This window comes from Hypanus sabinus, chromosome 6 (genome assembly GCF_030144855.1).
Source record: "Hypanus sabinus isolate sHypSab1 chromosome 6, sHypSab1.hap1, whole genome shotgun sequence".
Lineage (NCBI taxonomy): Eukaryota > Metazoa > Chordata > Chondrichthyes > Myliobatiformes > Dasyatidae > Hypanus > Hypanus sabinus.
In genome coordinates, this window is record NC_082711.1 from 122,329,641 (window position 1) to 122,350,791 (window position 21,151).

Below are 21,151 nucleotides of genomic sequence, written 5' to 3' on the forward strand. Positions count from 1 at the left end.
TATGTACGTGTGCATAACTATTCTTAGTGAATTGTAATTGAATAGAAACAGAATGAAAAATAATCAGCGCAAAGGAGTACATAAAATCAAGTTGAATTCAAGAACCTTCCACATTGCATTTACTTTTGAACAGCCTTTAGCATTGTACATCTATAAAACTCTGTAGCATTATGAGCAACTGGGGATATTGCTTAGTGTAACTTTACCAAATTCAGTAGCACTCACATAATATCAGCGGCTGACAACTCGATATCATTTCGAAAGTTAATTATACATGGTTACCTGAAGAGAGCACATAGCAATTTTGGGGAAAATTCAATAGTACACTCCTTTCAGCTGAAAGCTTTACTGACTATTCTGTGCATTTTCTATTATGTACATGTGCTTAACTATTTAGAGTGAATTGTAATTGAATAGAAACACAATGAATAATACTCACAGCAATGGACTAGATAAACTGATGTTGAATTCAAGAACCAACTACAGTGCATTTAATTTTAAACAGCCTTTAGCTTTGTATTGCTTTGAAACACTGGAATAACATTATGATCAACGGGTAATACTGCTTAGTGTAACTTTACCAAATTCAGTAGCACACACATAAAACTTGCTGCAGACTACTCGATATCATATGGAATGTTTATTATAAATGGTTACATGAAGTGAGCAAATAGTATTTTGGGGGAAAATTCAATAGCACACTCGTTTCAGCTGAATGCATTACTTACTATTCTGTGCATTTTCTGTTATGTACGTGTCCATAACTATTCATAGTGAAATGTAATTGAATAGAAACAGAATGAAAAATAATCAGCGCAAAGGAGTACATAAAATCAAGTTGAATTCAAGAACCTTCCACATTGCATTTACTTTTGAACAGCCTTTAGCATTGTACATCTATAAAACTCTGTAGCATTATGAGCAACTGGGTATATTGCTTAGTGTAACTAGTAAATTCAGTAGCACCCACAGAATATCTGCTGCTGACAACTCGATATCATTTGGAACGTTAATTATACATGGTTTCATGAAGAGAGCACATAGTAATTTTGGGGAAAATTCAATAGTACACTCCTCTCAGCTGAAATCTTTACTGACTATTCTGTGCATTTTCTATTATCTACATGTGCTTAACTATTTAGAGTGAATTGTAATTGAATAGAAACACAATGAATAATACTCACAGCAATGGACTAGATAAACTGATGTTGAATTCAAGAACCAACTACAGTGCATTTAATTTTAAACAGCCTTTAGCTTTGTATTGCTTTGAAACACTGGAATAACATTATGATCAACGGGTGATACTGCTTAGTGTAACTTTACCAAATTCAGTAGCACACACATAAAACTTGCTGCAGACAACTCGATATCATATGGAATGTCTATTATACATAATTACATGAAGTGAGCAAATAGTGATTTTGGGGAAAATCCAATAGTACACTCGTTTCAGCTGAATGCATTACTTACTATTCTGTGCATTTTCTGTTATGTACGTGTGCATAACTATTCTTAGTGAATTGTAATTGAATAGAAACAGAATGAAAAATAATCAGCGCAAAGGAGTACATAAAATCAAGTTGAATTCAAGAACCTTCCACATTGCATTTACTTTTGAACAGCCTTTAGCATTGTACATCTATAAAACTCTGTAGCATTATGAGCAACTAGGGATATTGCTTAGTGTAACTTTACCAAATTCAGTAGCACTCACATAATATCAGCTGCTGACAACTCGATATCATTTCGAAAGTTAATTATACATGGTTACCTGAAGAGAGCACATAGCAATTTTGGGGAAAATTCAATAGGACACTCCTTTCAGCTGAAAGCTTTACTGACTATTCTGTGCATTTTCTATTATGTACATGTGCATAACTATTTAGAGTGAATTGTAATTGAATAGAAACACAATGAATAATACTCACAGCAATGGACTAGATAAACTGATGTTGAATTCAAGAACCAACTACAGTGCATTTAATTTTAAACAGCCTTTAGCTTTGTATTGCTTTGAAACACTGGAATAACATTATGATCAACGGGTAATACTGCTTAGTGTAACTTTACCAAATTCAGTAGCACACACATAAAACTTGCTGCAGACTACTCGATATCATATGGAATGTTTATTATAAATGGTTACATGAAGTGAGCAAATAGTATTTTGGGGGAAAATTCAATAGCACACTCGTTTCAGCTGAATGCATTACTTACTATTCTGTGCATTTTCTGTTATGTACGTGTCCATAACTATTCATAGTGAAATGTAATTGAATAGAAACAGAATGAAAAATAATCAGCGCAAAGGAGTACATAAAATCAAGTTGAATTCAAGAACCTTCCACATTGCATTTACTTTTGAACAGCCTTTAGCATTGTACATCTATAAAACTCTGTAGCATTATGAGCAACTGGGTATATTGCTTAGTGTAACTAGTAAATTCAGTAGCACCCACAGAATATCTGCTGCTGACAACTCGATATCATTTGGAACGTTAATTATACATGGTTTCATGAAGAGAGCACATAGTAATTTTGGGGAAAATTCAATAGTACACTCTTCTCAGCTGAAATCTTTACTGACTATTCTGTGCATTTTCTATTATGTACATGTGCATAACTATTTAGAGTGAATTGTAATTGAATTGAAACACAATGAATAATACTCACAGCAATGGACTAGATAAACTGATGTTGAATTCAAGAACCAACTACAGTGCATTTAATTTTAAACAGCCTTTAGCTTTGTATTGCTTTGAAACACTGGAATAACATTATGATCAACGGGTGATACTGCTTAGTGTAACTTTACCAAATTCAGTAGCACACACATAAAACTTGCTGCAGACAACTCGATATCATATGGAATGTCTATTATACATAATTACATGAAGTGAGCAAATAGTGATTTTGGGGAAAATCCAATAGGACACTCGTTTCAGCTGAATGCATTACTTACTATTCTGTGCATTTTCTGTTATGTACGTGTGCATAACTATTCTTAGTGAATTGTAATTGAATAGAAACAGAATGAAAAATAATCAGCGCAAAGGAGTACATAAAATCAAGTTGAATTCAAGAACCTTCCACATTGCATTTACTTTTGAACAGCCTTTAGCATTGTACATCTATAAAACTCTGTAGCATTATGAGCAACTGGGGATATTGCTTAGTGTAACTTTACCAAATTCAGTAGCACTCACATAATATCAGCTGCTGACAACTCGATATCATTTCGAAAGTTAATTATACATGGTTACCTGAAGAGAGCACATAGCAATTTTGGGGAAAATTCAATAGTACACTCCTTTCAGCTGAAAGCTTTACTGACTATTCTGTGCATTTTCTATTATGTACATGTGCTTAACTATTTAGAGTGAATTGTAATTGAATAGAAACACAATGAATAATACTCACAGCAATGGACTAGATAAACTGATGTTGAATTCAAGAACCAACTACAGTGCATTTAATTTTAAACAGCCTTTAGCTTTGTATTGCTTTGAAACACTGGAATAACATTATGATCAACGGGTAATACTGCTTAGTGTAACTTTACCAAATTCAGTAGCACACACATAAAACTTGCTGCAGACTACTCGATATCATATGGAATGTTTATTATAAATGGTTACATGAAGTGAGCAAATAGTATTTTGGGTGAAAATTCAATAGCACACTCGTTTCAGCTGAATGCATTACTTACTATTCTGTGCATTTTCTGTTATGTACGTTTCCATAACTATTCATAGTGAAATGTAATTGAATAGAAACAGAATGAAAAATAATCAGCGCAAAGGAGTACATAAAATCAAGTTGAATTCAAGAACCTTCCACATTGCATTTACTTTTGAACAGCCTTTAGCATTGTACATCTATAAAACTCTGTAGCATTATGAGCAACTGGGTATATTGCTTAGTGTAACTAGTAAATTCAGTAGCACCCACAGAATATCTGCTGCTGACAACTCGATATCATTTGGAACGTTAATTATACATGGTTTCATGAAGAGAGCACATAGTAATTTTGGGGAAAATTCAATAGTACACTCCTCTCAGCTGAAATCTTTACTGACTATTCTGTGCATTTTCTATTATGTACATGTGCATAACTATTTAGAGTGAATTGTAATTGAATTGAAACACAATGAATAATACTCACAGCAATGGACTAGATAAACTGATGTTGAATTCAAGAACCAACTACAGTGCATTTAATTTTAAACAGCCTTTAGCTTTGTATTGCTTTGAAACACTGGAATAACATTATGATCAACGGGTGATACTGCTTAGTGTAACTTTACCAAATTCAGTAGCACACACATAAAACTTGCTGCAGACAACTCGATATCATATGGAATGTCTATTATACATAATTACATGAAGTGAGCAAATAGTGATTTTGGGGAAAATCCAATAGTACACTCGTTTCAGCTGAATGCATTACTTACTATTCTGTGCATTTTCTGTTATGTACGTGTGCATAACTATTCTTAGTGAATTGTAATTGAATAGAAACAGAATGAAAAATAATCAGCGCAAAGGAGTACATAAAATCAAGTTGAATTCAAGAACCTTCCACATTGCATTTACTTTTGAACAGCCTTTAGCATTGTACATCTATAAAACTCTGTAGCATTATGAGCAACTAGGGATATTGCTTAGTGTAACTTTACCAAATTCAGTAGCACTCACATAATATCAGCTGCTGACAACTCGATATCATTTCGAAAGTTAATTATACATGGTTACCTGAAGAGAGCACATAGCAATTTTGGGGAAAATTCAATAGGACACTCCTTTCAGCTGAAAGCTTTACTGACTATTCTGTGCATTTTCTATTATGTACATGTGCATAACTATTTAGAGTGAATTGTAATTGAATAGAAACACAATGAATAATACTCACAGCAATGGACTAGATAAACTGATGTTGAATTCAAGAACCAACTACAGTGCATTTAATTTTAAACAGCCTTTAGCTTTGTATTGCTTTGAAACACTGGAATAACATTATGATCAACGGGTAATACTGCTTAGTGTAACTTTACCAAATTCAGTAGCACACACATAAAACTTGCTGCAGACTACTCGATATCATATGGAATGTTTATTATAAATGGTTACATGAAGTGAGCAAATAGTATTTTGGGGGAAAATTCAATAGCACACTCGTTTCAGCTGAATGCATTACTTACTATTCTGTGCATTTTCTGTTATGTACGTGTCCATAACTATTCATAGTGAAATGTAATTGAATAGAAACAGAATGAAAAATAATCAGCGCAAAGGAGTACATAAAATCAAGTTGAATTCAAGAACCTTCCACATTGCATTTACTTTTGAACAGCCTTTAGCATTGTACATCTATAAAACTCTGTAGCATTATGAGCAACTGGGTATATTGCTTAGTGTAACTAGTAAATTCAGTAGCACCCACAGAATATCTGCTGCTGACAACTCGATATCATTTGGAACGTTAATTATACATGGTTTCATGAAGAGAGCACATAGTAATTTTGGGGAAAATTCAATAGTACACTCTTCTCAGCTGAAATCTTTACTGACTATTCTGTGCATTTTCTATTATGTACATGTGCATAACAATTTAGAGTGAATTGTAATTGAATTGAAACACAATGAATAATACTCACAGCAATGGACTAGATAAACTGATGTTGAATTCAAGAACCAACTACAGTGCATTTAATTTTAAACAGCCTTTAGCTTTGTATTGCTTTGAAACACTGGAATAACATTATGATCAACGGGTGATACTGCTTAGTGTAACTTTACCAAATTCAGTAGCACACACATAAAACTTGCTGCAGACAACTCGATATCATATGGAATGTCTATTATACATAATTACATGAAGTGAGCAAATAGTGATTTTGGGGAAAATCCAATAGGACACTCGTTTCAGCTGAATGCATTACTTACTATTCTGTGCATTTTCTGTTATGTACGTGTGCATAACTATTCTTAGTGAATTGTAATTGAATAGAAACAGAATGAAAAATAATCAGCGCAAAGGAGTACATAAAATCAAGTTGAATTCAAGAACCTTCCACATTGCATTTACTTTTGAACAGCCTTTAGCATTGTACATCTATAAAACTCTGTAGCATTATGAGCAACTGGGGATATTGCTTAGTGTAACTTTACCAAATTCAGTAGCACTCACATAATATCAGCTGCTGACAACTCGATATCATTTCGAAAGTTAATTATACATGGTTACCTGAAGAGAGCACATAGCAATTTTGGGGAAAATTCAATAGTACACTCCTTTCAGCTGAAAGCTTTACTGACTATTCTGTGCATTTTCTATTATGTACATGTGCTTAACTATTTAGAGTGAATTGTAATTGAATAGAAACACAATGAATAATACTCACAGCAATGGACTAGATAAACTGATGTTGAATTCAAGAACCAACTACAGTGCATTTAATTTTAAACAGCCTTTAGCTTTGTATTGCTTTGAAACACTGGAATAACATTATGATCAACGGGTAATACTGCTTAGTGTAACTTTACCAAATTCAGTAGCACACACATAAAACTTGCTGCAGACTACTCGATATCATATGGAATGTTTATTATAAATGGTTACATGAAGTGAGCAAATAGTATTTTGGGGGAAAATTCAATAGCACACTCGTTTCAGCTGAATGCATTACTTACTATTCTGTGCATTTTCTGTTATGTACGTGTCCATAACTATTCATAGTGAAATGTAATTGAATAGAAACAGAATGAAAAATAATCAGCGCAAAGGAGTACATAAAATCAAGTTGAATTCAAGAACCTTCCACATTGCATTTACTTTTGAACAGCCTTTAGCATTGTACATCTATAAAACTCTGTAGCATTATGAGCAACTGGGTATATTGCTTAGTGTAACTAGTAAATTCAGTAGCACCCACAGAATATCTGCTGCTGACAACTCGATATCATTTGGAACGTTAATTATACATGGTTTCATGAAGAGAGCACATAGTAATTTTGGGGAAAATTCAATAGTACACTCTTCTCAGCTGAAATCTTTACTGAATATTCTGTGCATTTTCTATTATGTACATGTGCATAACAATTTAGAGTGAATTGTAATTGAATTGAAACAAAATGAATAATACTCACAGCAATGGACTAGATAAACTGATGTTGAATTCAAGAACCAACTACAGTGCATTTAATTTTAAACAGCCTTTAGCTTTGTATTGCTTTGAAACACTGGAATAACATTATGATCAACGGGTGATACTGCTTAGTGTAACTTTACCAAATTCAGTAGCACACACATAAAACTTGCTGCAGACAACTCGATATCATATGGAATGTCTATTATACATAATTACATGAAGTGAGCAAATAGTGATTTTGGGGAAAATCCAATAGGACACTCGTTTCAGCTGAATGCATTACTTACTATTCTGTGCATTTTCTGTTATGTACGTGTGCATAACTATTCTTAGTGAATTGTAATTGAATAGAAACAGAATGAAAAATAATCAGCGCAAAGGAGTACATAAAATCAAGTTGAATTCAAGAACCTTCCACATTGCATTTACTTTTGAACAGCCTTTAGCATTGTACATCTATAAAACTCTGTAGCATTATGAGCAACTGGGGATATTGCTTAGTGTAACTTTACCAAATTCAGTAGCACTCACATAATATCAGCTGCTGACAACTCGATATCATTTCGAAAGTTAATTATACATGGTTACCTGAAGAGAGCACATAGCAATTTTGGGGAAAATTCAATAGTACACTCCTTTCAGCTGAAAGCTTTACTGACTATTCTGTGCATTTTCTATTATGTACATGTGCTTAACTATTTAGAGTGAATTGTAATTGAATAGAAACACAATGAATAATACTCACAGCAATGGACTAGATAAACTGATGTTGAATTCAAGAACCAACTACAGTGCATTTAATTTTAAACAGCCTTTAGCTTTGTATTGCTTTGAAACACTGGAATAACATTATGATCAACGGGTAATACTGCTTAGTGTAACTTTACCAAATTCAGTAGCACACACATAAAACTTGCTGCAGACTACTCGATATCATATGGAATGTTTATTATAAATGGTTACATGAAGTGAGCAAATAGTATTTTGGGGGAAAATTCAATAGCACACTCGTTTCAGCTGAATGCATTACTTACTATTCTGTGCATTTTCTGTTATGTACGTGTCCATAACTATTCATAGTGAAATGTAATTGAATAGAAACAGAATGAAAAATAATCAGCGCAAAGGAGTACATAAAATCAAGTTGAATTCAAGAACCTTCCACATTGCATTTACTTTTGAACAGCCTTTAGCATTGTACATCTATAAAACTCTGTAGCATTATGAGCAACTGGGTATATTGCTTAGTGTAACTAGTAAATTCAGTAGCACCCACAGAATATCTGCTGCTGACAACTCGATATCATTTGGAACGTTAATTATACATGGTTTCATGAAGAGAGCACATAGTAATTTTGGGGAAAATTCAATAGTACACTCCTCTCAGCTGAAATCTTTACTGACTATTCTGTGCATTTTCTATTATGTACATGTGCATAACTATTTAGAGTGAATTGTAATTGAATTGAAACACAATGAATAATACTCACAGCAATGGACTAGATAAACTGATGTTGAATTCAAGAACCAACTACAGTGCATTTAATTTTAAACAGCCTTTAGCTTTGTATTGCTTTGAAACACTGGAATAACATTATGATCAACGGGTGATACTGCTTAGTGTAACTTTACCAAATTCAGTAGCACACACATAAAACTTGCTGCAGACAACTCGATATCATATGGAATGTCTATTATACATAATTACATGAAGTGAGCAAATAGTGATTTTGGGGAAAATCCAATAGTACACTCGTTTCAGCTGAATGCATTACTTACTATTCTGTGCATTTTCTGTTATGTACGTGTGCATAACTATTCTTAGTGAATTGTAATTGAATAGAAACAGAATGAAAAATAATCAGCGCAAAGGAGTACATAAAATCAAGTTGAATTCAAGAACCTTCCACATTGCATTTACTTTTGAACAGCCTTTAGCATTGTACATCTATAAAACTCTGTAGCATTATGAGCAACTAGGGATATTGCTTAGTGTAACTTTACCAAATTCAGTAGCACTCACATAATATCAGCTGCTGACAACTCGATATCATTTCGAAAGTTAATTATACATGGTTACCTGAAGAGAGCACATAGCAATTTTGGGGAAAATTCAATAGGACACTCCTTTCAGCTGAAAGCTTTACTGACTATTCTGTGCATTTTCTATTATGTACATGTGCATAACTATTTAGAGTGAATTGTAATTGAATAGAAACACAATGAATAATACTCACAGCAATGGACTAGATAAACTGATGTTGAATTCAAGAACCAACTACAGTGCATTTAATTTTAAACAGCCTTTAGCTTTGTATTGCTTTGAAACACTGGAATAACATTATGATCAACGGGTAATACTGCTTAGTGTAACTTTACCAAATTCAGTAGCACACACATAAAACTTGCTGCAGACTACTCGATATCATATGGAATGTTTATTATAAATGGTTACATGAAGTGAGCAAATAGTATTTTGGGGGAAAATTCAATAGCACACTCGTTTCAGCTGAATGCATTACTTACTATTCTGTGCATTTTCTGTTATGTACGTGTCCATAACTATTCATAGTGAAATGTAATTGAATAGAAACAGAATGAAAAATAATCAGCGCAAAGGAGTACATAAAATCAAGTTGAATTCAAGAACCTTCCACATTGCATTTACTTTTGAACAGCCTTTAGCATTGTACATCTATAAAACTCTGTAGCATTATGAGCAACTGGGTATATTGCTTAGTGTAACTAGTAAATTCAGTAGCACCCACAGAATATCTGCTGCTGACAACTCGATATCATTTGGAACGTTAATTATACATGGTTTCATGAAGAGAGCACATAGTAATTTTGGGGAAAATTCAATAGTACACTCTTCTCAGCTGAAATCTTTACTGACTATTCTGTGCATTTTCTATTATGTACATGTGCATAACTATTTAGAGTGAATTGTAATTGAATTGAAACACAATGAATAATACTCACAGCAATGGACTAGATAAACTGATGTTGAATTCAAGAACCAACTACAGTGCATTTAATTTTAAACAGCCTTTAGCTTTGTATTGCTTTGAAACACTGGAATAACATTATGATCAACGGGTGATACTGCTTAGTGTAACTTTACCAAATTCAGTAGCACACACATAAAACTTGCTGCAGACAACTCGATATCATATGGAATGTCTATTATACATAATTACATGAAGTGAGCAAATAGTGATTTTGGGGAAAATCCAATAGGACACTCGTTTCAGCTGAATGCATTACTTACTATTCTGTGCATTTTCTGTTATGTACGTGTGCATAACTATTCTTAGTGAATTGTAATTGAATAGAAACAGAATGAAAAATAATCAGCGCAAAGGAGTACATAAAATCAAGTTGAATTCAAGAACCTTCCACATTGCATTTACTTTTGAACAGCCTTTAGCATTGTACATCTATAAAACTCTGTAGCATTATGAGCAACTGGGGATATTGCTTAGTGTAACTTTACCAAATTCAGTAGCACTCACATAATATCAGCTGCTGACAACTCGATATCATTTCGAAAGTTAATTATACATGGTTACCTGAAGAGAGCACATAGCAATTTTGGGGAAAATTCAATAGTACACTCCTTTCAGCTGAAAGCTTTACTGACTATTCTGTGCATTTTCTATTATGTACATGTGCTTAACTATTTAGAGTGAATTGTAATTGAATAGAAACACAATGAATAATACTCACAGCAATGGACTAGATAAACTGATGTTGAATTCAAGAACCAACTACAGTGCATTTAATTTTAAACAGCCTTTAGCTTTGTATTGCTTTGAAACACTGGAATAACATTATGATCAACGGGTAATACTGCTTAGTGTAACTTTACCAAATTCAGTAGCACACACATAAAACTTGCTGCAGACTACTCGATATCATATGGAATGTTTATTATAAATGGTTACATGAAGTGAGCAAATAGTATTTTGGGGGAAAATTCAATAGCACACTCGTTTCAGCTGAATGCATTACTTACTATTCTGTGCATTTTCTGTTATGTACGTGTCCATAACTATTCATAGTGAAATGTAATTGAATAGAAACAGAATGAAAAATAATCAGCGCAAAGGAGTACATAAAATCAAGTTGAATTCAAGAACCTTCCACATTGCATTTACTTTTGAACAGCCTTTAGCATTGTACATCTATACAACTCTGTAGCATTATGAGCAACTGGGTATATTGCTTAGTGTAACTAGTAAATTCAGTAGCACCCACAGAATATCTGCTGCTGACAACTCGATATCATTTGGAACGTTAATTATACATGGTTTCATGAAGAGAGCACATAGTAATTTTGGGGAAAATTCAATAGTACACTCCTCTCAGCTGAAATCTTTACTGACTATTCTGTGCATTTTCTATTATGTACATGTGCATAACTATTTAGAGTGAATTGTAATTGAATTGAAACACAATGAATAATACTCACAGCAATGGACTAGATAAACTGATGTTGAATTCAAGAACCAACTACAGTGCATTTAATTTTAAACAGCCTTTAGCTTTGTATTGCTTTGAAACACTGGAATAACATTATGATCAACGGGTGATACTGCTTAGTGTAACTTTACCAAATTCAGTAGCACACACATAAAACTTGCTGCAGACAACTCGATATCATATGGAATGTCTATTATACATAATTACATGAAGTGAGCAAATAGTGATTTTGGGGAAAATCCAATAGAACACTCGTTTCAGCTGAATGCATTACTTACTATTCTGTGCATTTTCTGTTATGTACGTGTGCATAACTATTCTTAGTGAATTGTAATTGAATAGAAACAGAATGAAAAATAATCAGCGCAAAGGAGTACATAAAATCAAGTTGAATTCAAGAACCTTCCACATTGCATTTACTTTTGAACAGCCTTTAGCATTGTACATCTATAAAACTCTGTAGCATTATGAGCAACTAGGGATATTGCTTAGTGTAACTTTACCAAATTCAGTAGCACTCACATAATATCAGCTGCTGACAACTCGATATCATTTCGAAAGTTAATTATACATGGTTACCTGAAGAGAGCACATAGCAATTTTGGGGAAAATTCAATAGGACACTCCTTTCAGCTGAAAGCTTTACTGACTATTCTGTGCATTTTCTATTATGTACATGTGCATAACTATTTAGAGTGAATTGTAATTGAATAGAAACACAATGAATAATACTCACAGCAATGGACTAGATAAACTGATGTTGAATTCAAGAACCAACTACAGTGCATTTAATTTTAAACAGCCTTTAGCTTTGTATTGCTTTGAAACACTGGAATAACATTATGATCAACGGGTAATACTGCTTAGTGTAACTTTACCAAATTCAGTAGCACACACATAAAACTTGCTGCAGACAACTCGATATCATATGGAATGTCTATTATACATAATTACATGAAGTGAGCAAATAGTGATTTTGGGGAAAATCCAATAGAACACTCGTTTCAGCTGAATGCATTACTTACTATTCTGTGCATTTTCTGTTATGTACGTGTGCATAACTATTCTTAGTGAATTGTAATTGAATAGAAACAGAATGAAAAATAATCAGCGCAAAGGAGTACATAAAATCAAGTTGAATTCAAGAACCTTCCACATTGCATTTACTTTTCAACAGCCCTTAGCATTCTACAGCTATGAAACTCTGGAGTAGCATTATGAGCAACTGGGTATATTGCTTAGTGTAACTAGTAAATTCAGTAGCACCCACAGAATATCTGCTGCTGACAACTCGATATCATTTGGAACGTTAATTATACATGGTTTCATGAAGAGAGCACATAGTAATTTTGGGGAAAATTCAATAGTACACTCCTCTCAGCTGAAATCTTTACTGACTATTCTGTGCATTTTCTATTATGTACATGTGCATAACTATTTAGAGTGAATTGTAATTGAATTGAAACACAATGAATAATACTCACAGCAATGGACTAGATAAACTGATGTTGAATTCAAGAACCAACTACAGTGCATTTAATTTTAAACAGCCTTTAGCTTTGTATTGCTTTGAAACACTGGAATAACATTATGATCAACGGGTGATACTGCTTAGTGTAACTTTACCAAATTCAGTAGCACACACATAAAACTTGCTGCAGACAACTCGATATCATATGGAATGTCTATTATACATAATTACATGAAGTGAGCAAATAGTGATTTTGGGGAAAATCCAATAGTACACTCGTTTCAGCTGAATGCATTACTTACTATTCTGTGCATTTTCTGTTATGTACGTGTGCATAACTATTCTTAGTGAATTGTAATTGAATAGAAACAGAATGAAAAATAATCAGCGCAAAGGAGTACATAAAATCAAGTTGAATTCAAGAACCTTCCACATTGCATTTACTTTTGAACAGCCTTTAGCCTTGTACATCTATAAAACTCTGTAGCATTATGAGCAACTGGGGATATTGCTTAGTGTAACTTTACCAAATTCAGTAGCACTCACATAATATCAGCTGCTGACAACTCGATATCATTTCGAAAGTTAATTATACATGGTTACCTGAAGAGAGCACATAGCAATTTTGGGGAAAATTCAATAGTACACTCCTTTCAGCTGAAAGCTTTACTGACTATTCTGTGCATTTTCTATTATGTACATGTGCTTAACTATTTAGAGTGAATTGTAATTGAATAGAAACACAATGAATAATACTCACAGCAATGGACTAGATAAACTGATGTTGAATTCAAGAACCAACTACAGTGCATTTAATTTTAAACAGCCTTTAGCTTTGTATTGCTTTGAAACACTGGAATAACATTATGATCAACGGGTAATACTGCTTAGTGTAACTTTACCAAATTCAGTAGCACACACATAAAACTTGCTGCAGACTACTCGATATCATATGGAATGTTTATTATAAATGGTTACATGAAGTGAGCAAATAGTATTTTGGGGGAAAATTCAATAGCACACTCGTTTCAGCTGAATGCATTACTTACTATTCTGTGCATTTTCTGTTATGTACGTGTCCATAACTATTCATAGTGAAATGTAATTGAATAGAAACAGAATGAAAAATAATCAGCGCAAAGGAGTACATAAAATCAAGTTGAATTCAAGAACCTTCCACATTGCATTTACTTTTGAACAGCCTTTAGCTTTGTACATCTATAAAACTCTGTAGCATTATGAGCAACTGGGTATATTGCTTAGTGTAACTAGTAAATTCAGTAGCACCCACAGAATATCTGCTGCTGACAACTCGATATCATTTGGAACGTTAATTATACATGGTTTCATGAAGAGAGCACATAGTAATTTTGGGGAAAATTCAATAGTACACTCCTCTCAGCTGAAATCTTTACTGACTATTCTGTGCATTCTCTATTATGTACATGTGCATAACTATTTAGAGTGAATTGTAATTGAATTGAAACACAATGAATAATACTCACAGCAATGGACTAGATAAACTGATGTTGAATTCAAGAACCAACTACAGTGCATTTAATTTTAAACAGCCTTTAGCTTTCTATTGCTTTGAAACACTGGAATAACATTATGATCAACGGGTGATACTGATAAGTGTAACTTTACCAAATTCAGTAGCACACACATAAAACTTGCTGCAGACAACTCGATATCATATGGAATGTCTATTATACATAATTACATGAAGTGAGCAAATAGTGATTTTGGGGAAAATCCAATAGTACACTCGTTTCAGCTGAATGCATTACTTACTATTCTGTGCATTTTCTGTTATGTACGTGTGCATAACTATTCATAGTGAATTGTAATTGAATAGAAACAGAATGAAAAATAATCAGCGCAAAGGAGTACATAAAATCAAGTTGAATTCAAGAACCTTCCACATTGCATTTACTTTTGAACAGCCTTTAGCATTGTACATCTATAAAACTCTGTAGCATTATGAGCAACTGGGGATATTGCTTAGTGTAACTTTACCAAATTCAGTAGCACTCACATAATATCAGCTGCTGACAACTCGATATCATTTCGAAAGTTAATTATACATGGTTACCTGAAGAGAGCACATAGCAATTTTGGGGAAAATTCAATAGGACACTCCTTTCAGCTGAAAGCTTTACTGACTATTCTGTGCATTTTCTATTATGTACATGTGCATAACTATTTAGAGTGAATTGTAATTGAATAGAAACACAATGAATAATACTCACAGCAATGGACTAGATAAACTGATGTTGAATTCAAGAACCTACCACAGTGCATTTAATTTTAAACAGCCTTTAGCTTTGTATTGCTTTGAAACACTGGAATAACATTATGATCAACGGGTGATACTGCTTAGTGTAACTTTACCAAATTCAGTAGCACACACATAAAACTTGCTGCAGACTACTCGATATCATATGGACTGTCTATCATACATAATTACATGAAGTGAGCAAATAGTAATTTTGGGGAAAATCCAATAGTACACTCGTTTCAGCTGAATGCATTACTTACTATTCTGTGCATTTTCTGTTATGTACGTGTGCATAACTATTCATAGTGAATTGTAATTGAATAGAAACAGAATGAAAAATAATCAGCGCAAAGGAGTACATAAAATCAAAAAAATTCAAGAACCTTCCACATTGCATTTACTTTTGAACAGCCTTTAGCATTGTACATCTATAAAACTCTGTAGCATTATGAGCAACTGGGTATATTGCTTAGTGTAAGTAGTAAATTCAGTAGCACCCACAGAATATCTGCTGCTGACAACTCGATATCATTTGGAACGTTAATTATACATGGTTACATGAAGAGAGCACATAGTAATTTTGGGGAAAATTCAATAGTACTCTCCTCTCAGCTGAAAGCTTTACTGACTATTCTGTGCATTTTCTATTATGTACATGTGCATAACTATTTAGAGTGAATTGTAATTGAATTGAAACACAATGAATAATACTCACAGCAATGGACTAGATAAGCTGGTGTTGAATTCACGAACCTACGACAGTGCATTTAATTTTAAACAGCCTTTAGCGTTGTATTGCTTTGAAACACTGGAATAACATTATGATCAGCGGGTGATACAGCTAAGTGTAACTTTACCAAATTCAGTAGCACACACATAAAACTTGCTGCAGACTACTCGATATCATATGGAATGTTTATTATAAATTGTTACATGAAGTGAGCAAATAGTAATTTGGGGGAAAATTCAATAGCACACTCGTTTCAGCTGAATGCATTACTTACTATTCTGTGATTTTTCTGTTATGTACGTGTGCATAACTATTCATAGTGAATTGTAATTGAATAGAAACAGAATGAAAAATAATCAGCGCAAAGGAGTACATAAAATCAAGTTGAATTCAAGAACCTTCCACATTGCATTTACTTTTGAACAGCCTTTAGCATTGTACGTCTATAAAACTCTGTAGCATTATGAGCAACTGGGTATATTGCTTAGTGTAACTAGTAAATTCAGTAGCACCCACAGAATATCTGCTGCTGACAACTCGATATCATTTGGAAAGTTAATTATACATGGTTACATGAAGAGAGCACATAGTAATTTTGGGGGAAATTCAATAGTACACTCCTTTCAGCTGAAAGCTTTACTGACTATTCTGTGCATTTTCTATTATGTACATGTGCATAACTATTTAGAGTGAATTGTAATTGAATAGAAACACAATGAATAATACTCACAGCAATGGACTAGATAAACTGATGTTGAATTCAAGAACCAACTACAGTGCATTTAATTTTAAACAGCCTTTAGCTTTGTATTGCTTTCAAACACTGGAATAACAGTATGTGAAACTGCTTAGTGTAACTTTACCAAATTCAGTAGCACACACATAAAACTTGCTGCAGACTACTCGATATCATATGGAATGTTTATTATAAATGGTTACATGAAGTGAGCAAATAGTAATTTGGGGGAAAATCCAATAGTACACACGTCTCAGCTGAATGCATTACTATTCTGTGCATTTTCTGTTATGTACGTGTGCATAACTATTCATAGTGAATTGTAATTGAATAGAAACAGAATGAAAAATAATCAGCGCAAAGGAGTACATAAAATCAAGTTGAATTCAAGAACCTTCCACATTGCATTTACTTTTCAACAGCCTTTAGCATTCTACAGCTATGAAACTCTGGAGTAGCATTATGAGCAACTGGGGATATTGCTTAGTGTAACTTTACCAAATTCAGTAGCACACACATAATATCAGCTGCTGACAACTCGATATGATTTCGAAAGTTAATTCTACATGGTTACCTGAAGAGAGCACATAGTAATTTTGGGGAAAATTCAATAGTCCACTCCTTTCAGCTGAAAGCTTTACTGACTATTCTGTGCATTTTCTATTATGTACATGTGCATAACTATTTAGAGTGAATTGTAATTGAATTGAAACACAATGAATAATACTCACAGCAATGGACTAGATAAGCTGGTGTTGAATTCACGAACCTACGACAGTGCATTTAATTTTAAACAGCCTTTAGCGTTGTATTGCTTTGAAACACTGGAATAACATTATGATCAGCGGCTGATACAGCTAAGTGTAACTTTACCAAATTCAGTAGCACACACATAAAACTTGCTGCAGACTACTCGATATCATATCGAATGTTTATTATAAATTGTTACATGAAGTGAGCAAATAGTAATTTGGGGGAAAATTCAATAGCACACTCGTTTCAGCTGAATGCATTACTTACTATTCTGTGATTTTTCTGTTATGTTCGTGTGCATGACTATTCATAGTGAATTGTAATTGAATAGAAACAGAATGAAAAATAATCAGCGCAAAGGAGTACATAAAATCAAGTTGAATTCAAGAACCTTCCACATTGCATTTACTTTTGAACAGCCTTTAGCATTATACATCTATAAAACTCTGTAGCATTATGAGCAACTGGGTATATTGCTTAGTGTAACTAGTAAATTCAGTAGCACCCACAGAATATCTGCTGCTGACAACTCGATATCATTTGGAAAGTTAATTATGCATGGTTACATGAAGAGAGCACATAGTAATTTTGGGGGAAATTCAATAGTACACTCCTTTCAGCTGAAAGCTTTACTGACTATTCTGTGCATTTTCTATTATGTACATCTGCATAACTATTTAGAGTGAATTGTAATTGAATAGAAACACAATGAATAATACTCACAGCAATGGACTAGATAAACTGATGTTGAATTCAAGAACCAACTACAGTGCATTTAATTTTAAACAGCCTTTAGCTTTGTATTGCTTTCAAACACTGGAATAACAGTATGATCAACGTGTGAAACTGCTTAGTGTAACTTTACCAAATTCAGTAGCACACACATAAAACTTGCTGCAGACTACTCGATATCATATGGAATGTTTATTATAAATGGTTACATGAAGTGAGCAAATAGTAATTTGGGGGAAAATCCAATAGTACACTCGTTTCAGCTGAATGCATTACTTACTATTCTGTGCATTTTCTGTTATGTACGTGTGCATAACTATTCATAGTGAATTGTAATTGAATAGAAACAGAATGAAAAATAATCAGCGCAAAGGAGTACATAAAATCAAGTTGAATTCAAGAACCTTCCACATTGCATTTACTTTTCAACAGCCTTTAGCATTCTACAGCTATGAAACTCTGGAGTAGCATTATGAGCAACTGGGGATATTGCTTAGTGTAACTTTACCAAATTCAGTAGCACACACATAATACTTGCTGCAGACAACTCGATATCATATGGAATGTCTATTATACATAATTACATGAAGTGAGCAAATAGTAATTTTGGGGAAAATCCAATAGTACACTCGTTTCAGCTGAATGCATTACTTACTATTCTGTGCATTTTCTGTTATGTACATGTGCATATGTATTCATAGTGAATTGTAATTGAATAGAAACAGAATGAATAATAATCAGCGCACAGGAGTACATAAAATCAAGTTGAATTCAAGAAACTTCCACATTGCATTTACTTTTGAACAGCCTTTAGCATTGTACATCTATAAAACTCTGTAGCATTATGAGCAACTGGGGATATTGCTTAGTGTAACTTTACCAAATTCAGTAGCACTCACATAATATCAGCTGCTGACAACTCCATATCATTTCGAAAGTTAATTATACATGGTTACCTGAAGAGAGCACATAGCAATTTTGGGGAAAATTCAATAGTACACTCCTTTCAGCTGAATGCATTACTTACTATTCTGTGCATTTTCTGTTATGTACGTGTCCATAACTATTCATAGTCAAATGTAATTGAATAGAAACAGAATGAAAAATAATCAGCGCAAAGGAGTACATAAAATCAAGTTGAATTCAAGAACCTTCCACATTGCATTTACTTTTCAACAGCCTTTAGCATTCTACAGCTATGAAACTCTGGAGTAGCATTATGAGCAACTGGGTATATTGCTTAGTGTAACTAGTAAATTCAGTAGCACCCACAGAATATCTGCTGCTGACAACTCGATATCATTTGGAATGTTAATTATACATGGTTTCATGAAGAGAGCACATAGTAATTTTGGGGAAAATTCAATAGTACACTCCTCTCAGCTGAAATCTTTACTGACTATTCTGTGCATTCTCTATTATGTACATGTGCATAACTATTTAGAGTGAATTGTAATTGAATAGAAACACAATGAATAATACTCACAGCAATGGACTAGATAAACTGATGTTGAATTCAAGAACCAACTACAGTGCATTTAATTTTAAACAGCCTTTAGCTTTGTATTGCTTTCAAACACTGGAATAACAGTATGATCAACGTGTGAAACTGCTTAGTGTAACTTTACCAAATTCAGTAGCACACACATAAAACTTGCTGCAGACTACTCGATATCATATGGAATGTTTATTATAAATGGTTACATGAAGTGAGCAAATAGTAATTTGGGGGAAAATCCAATAGTACACTCGTTTCAGCTGAATGCATTACTTACTATTCTGTGCATTTTCTGTTATGTACGTGTGCATAACTATTCATAGTGAATTGTAATTGAATAGAAACAGAATGAAAAATAATCAGCGCAAAGGAGTACATAAAATCAAGTTGAATTCAAGAACCTTCCACATTGCATTTACTTTTCAACAGCCTTTAGCATTCTACAGCTATGAAACTCTGGAGTAGCATTATGAGCAACTGGGGATATTGCTTAGTGTAACTTTACCAAATTCAGTAGCACACACATAATACTTGCTGCAGACAACTCGATATCATATGGAATGTCTATTATACATAATTACATGAAGTGAGCAAATAGTAATTTTGGGGAAAATCCAATAGTACACTCGTTTCAGCTGAATGCATTACTTACTATTCTGTGCATTTTCTGTTATGTACATGTGCATATGTATTCATAGTGAATTGTAATTGAATAGAAACAGAATGAATAATAATCAGCGCACAGGAGTACATAAAATCAAGTTGAATTCAAGAAACTTCCACATTGCATTTACTTTTGAACAGCCTTTAGCATTGTACATCTATAAAACTCTGTAGCATTATGAGCAACTGGGGATATTGCTTAGTGTAACTTTACCAAATTCAGTAGCACTCACATAATATCAGCTGCTGACAACTCCATATCATTTCGAAAGTTAATTATACATGGTTACCTGAAGAGAGCACATAGCAATTTTGGGGAAAATTCAATAGTACACTCCTTTCAGCTGAATGCATTACTTACTATTCTGTGCATTTTCTGTTATGTACGTGTCCATAACTATTCATAGTCAAATGTAATTGAATAGAAACAGAATGAAAAATAATCAGCGCAAAGGAGTACATAAAATCAAGTTGAATTCAAGAACCTTCCACATTGCATTTACTTTTCAACAGCCTTTAGCATTCTACAGCTATGAAACTCTGGAGTAGCATTATGAGCAACTGGGTATATTGCTTAGTGTAACTAGTAAATTCAGTAGCACCCACAGAATATCTGCTGCTGACAACTCGATATCATTTGGAATGTTA